Here is a 4047-nt window from a genome sequence, read left to right on the forward strand (position 1 = left end):
GTAGATCTATACACCAAAGTAGGTGAATTTAGATCTTTACTTACTATAGACGTTTAAATCCTCCTTATCACTCCGAAACGTTACATGCTAGTTCTAATATCGTAATCGAACGCTTAGAATCCTGAACACATAAGGTTTCCAGATCCAGTCGGCAATAGACCATAGATCTGAACAAATAAATTCATATAAGGAAAACATAAAGCATTAAGCACATATAAGAATTTTAGGCATCTTTCCTAAAATAAACTCGTGCTCGTGTCTAAAATATGGAAGACACTCATCTCACAATCATCACTTAGCATTCTAAGTTTAAGTCTAGAAATCCTACAAATTCCTAGTTTGCTTAAATTAATGCTCTGATACCAACTGTGACATCCCCAATTTTACGGCCAGAAAAGACCGATTTGTTTATGCTTTATTTGAAAATCAGAGTATACTTTTAAAAAAAATGTTGCGGAATTTGTTTACAAAAGAAAATATGATAAAGATTTTCTCAAAGCATTTCCAAAGAAATGTGTTTTCATTACATTACCAGAACCTCGGGATGTCATTGTCAATACAGATCAAAAGCATAAACAAAATAACGTAGGCCACAAAACAAAATTGGCCTCAAAAACAACATAGGCCTTTCAACATTCTATTTATTTCTACTGGCCTATAATCCATAATCTCTCATCAGATCATCGCATCTATGCTCTTGGGTCACTACCTGTAATATAAGAAACTGTGTGCGTCAGGCTGGGGAGCTTGGTGAGCACATGGGTTTTCAACCCACAATAAATAAGGTTATTATTCTCATTAAATCGTTAAACCCGATTAACCGTTCCCGTTATCCTCTCTTTACGTCCCTAAGGCATCTATTATAAGGGACCTAGGCTAAGGATTTTCATCGGGGCGACAACACTGCTTAGGCATACCTTAGTAATTTATGTCAAATAAGGCAACCATGAGGGGGATGGAGTACTTCTGGTGAGCACGTAGTTCAAATAAACACCTACAGGTTGCGAGCCTGCTAGCGTTCCACTGGACTGTCTAGGAAAGTCCGTGGTCGTCATCCATACTCCGCTAGATGACTGGATCATCGTTAAACTGAGGCCTTTCATCATTTTATTTCATCACACATCAACTATTTCATCTACCCGTGTTTTACCCAACATATTTGTAGTTATAAAATACATATATAGTTTAGATATGAAAAAAAAGAAGTTTAAATCTTTTTTCCAGCACAGATTTCGAGATATAAAATACATATACTGTTTAGATCTAAAAAAAAAGTTTAAATCTTTCATCCAGCATAGATCTCAATTAAACAGATAGTATGCACACATAGTACGTAATTTATATACAATACTTCATACTTATGTGTAAGATGAAAGTGACTATGCACTCACTTGATAAGGTAGTGATTCCAACTTGGACAACACTTCGCTTCGACGAAACCGGGAGGTTTGCTTGAAAATCGGGCTCTGCGGGGGCAGGGATTTCCGAACTGAAAAGCTCTTTTTCTCGGAGTCTTGGGGCACTCCGGGGTTTTCTTCTTGTGCTAGGGAGCTTTCCTAGGCTTGGGGGTGTTTGGGAGGTTTAGAGAGAGAGAGTAGAGAGAGAAAGAATGAGTGGAATATGTGAGAAATTGGCTGACCTCACACCTTTAGTTATAGGCCGAAGCCTCGGTCTATGCAGGGCGTTCCTGCTAGGAGCGCAGCGCGTTCCGGAGCACAGGGCGCTCCTGCAACGCAGCACGTAGGAGCGGGTTCGTACGATGACGTGTACACTGCTATGCCAAATCTTAGAAAAATCATAACTTCCTCATACGAAGTCAGATTTGGACGTTCTTTTTATGCGTGCTCTCGGTTTAATGTATATTACGACTTTCATTTAGATCGCTAAGGCTAAGAAGCACTTTATCGTAAACTCACTTTTTATGTCACACAGCGTCGTGTCGGTTTTGTCGAGAAACTTCGACATGTCATAACTTCTTCGTTATAACTTGGATTTCGGCATTCTTTATATCTCCAGAATCTTTGTCACGGCCACTACAACTTTCTTCATAAATACCGGGTTTATCTAACATTTTATTTATGATGCTTATTTTCATTCCTAATTTATTATATCATTATAAACAAGTATAAAGCACATAATACTCAAATAATTCCTTTTGTTACTATTACATCATCGAATCAATGCTTAGCCTCGAAACACGGGCATTACACAAGTAGTTATCACAAGGAACGTACTTCCTCAAGTACAGGATCAAGCCGGGCGTCACAAATATGAACCTGCAAAACAAATCATCATAATAACATAAGCCTCATGGTTTAATGAATAAAAACTACTAAAACATAATCAGATAAATCTTGTAAATCACAGTATAGTTGATTTCTCACTAAGATAACAATTAGTTTATTTAATTAAGGGTGTTATCATAACCAACCTCTCCGTGATAATCTAATTCTTATTCAGAATCTAATCCTCAATTAATAATCTATCTCTCTATCATTAACCTATTTCTCAATCGTGATTATTCTCCTAATCATTGATCTCTCCCTTTATTTCTCTCTCTTTATATCTTTCTCTCTCTCCTTCTCTCTCTCTCTCTCTCTCTCTCTCCATCCATCTGTATCTCTATCTCTCTCTATTTTTCTCTTTTTTCCTCTTTCTTTATCTCTCTATCTCTCTCTCTCTCTCTCTATATATATATATATATATATATATATATATATATATATATATATATATATATATATATATATATATATCATGATCTATTTCTCAATTTACAGTTAATCTATCTATGTCCCTCGCTATCATAATTTATCTTTCTCAATATTAAATAAATCTATCTATTAAGATATAACTCTTTCAATGAAAATTTATCTCTCTATTCTAATCTATCCCTTGTTCATGAATAATAATCATGATCTATCTATTAATCATAATTAATCTATCATATATAATGTAATTCTCGATAATGATTTAACTCATAAAAACAAATAATTTTTAACAATAATCAATTATTTAAATCTCTGTATAATTCATACTTCGCATATCACATATATCATAAATATTACAAATCAATTACAACAATTACTCAGGCATGACCTATCTTTTAATATGATTCATATCTCAATCAAGATTAATATTTCAATTATATATCAAGCTCTCATCATAATCAATCCTTGTAATATCAATCCATTACTCATTAATAATTAAATAACGGGGTAAAAGACACCTCGACGCACTAGTCTTACTAACGGGTTTATCAAATCTTAAAAATAATCTAATATCAAAATTACTAATCAACGGTGTAAAAGATATCTCAACGCATCTCGTACTCAGCCTCGTATCGACTGTACAATAGTATAACATCTCTAGTATAATCTCCCTAGAACGGCTCCCGAGCAGCATCTCCGATCACGTCCCAAAAACTCCCCAAATGATACAAAGCACTCATTTTTATACATGGGGAATCGCTACGTCATAGCCAATGTGTGTCACGTCATGGTGATCTGTAACATCCCAAAATTCAAGACCAAAAATTTCATTTTAATTAAGTTATTATATAAAACCAATGGTATAAAAACATTCATAATAATATCTCATGTCAAAACTAAAGTGTCAATAATCAAATCATATTATCACAAAACCATATCAGAGTGTAATCCCAAAGATCTCATGTGCGGAAAACCTAGTGTGATGCGCTACAATCAAGCCGGCTCCTTTCCTTTGAAAACGAGTACCTGAAACCAAAATTGTAAACTGTAAGCACGACGCTTAGTGAGTTCCCCCATCATACCACATACCATACAAATCACATACGGTCAGGCATACCAGGGTGCCCGACCTACCCTATGTCACGCATATCTGGGTGCCCGACCTACCCTGCAGAGCATACCGGGGTGCTCAACCTACCCATGTTAGGCATACCGGGGTTCCCAACCTACCCCTTCGATCATGTCGACCGGTAACCGGGGACTATTTCACCTCCTACTACTGCACATAATATCATATCACATATATCATAATCTGTCTAGCATAGCTGGGTACAAA

This window comes from Lactuca virosa, chromosome 6 (genome assembly GCF_052849685.1).
Source record: "Lactuca virosa cultivar CGN04683 chromosome 6, Lactuca_virosa_CGN04683_v6, whole genome shotgun sequence".
Classification (NCBI taxonomy): domain Eukaryota; kingdom Viridiplantae; phylum Streptophyta; class Magnoliopsida; order Asterales; family Asteraceae; genus Lactuca; species Lactuca virosa.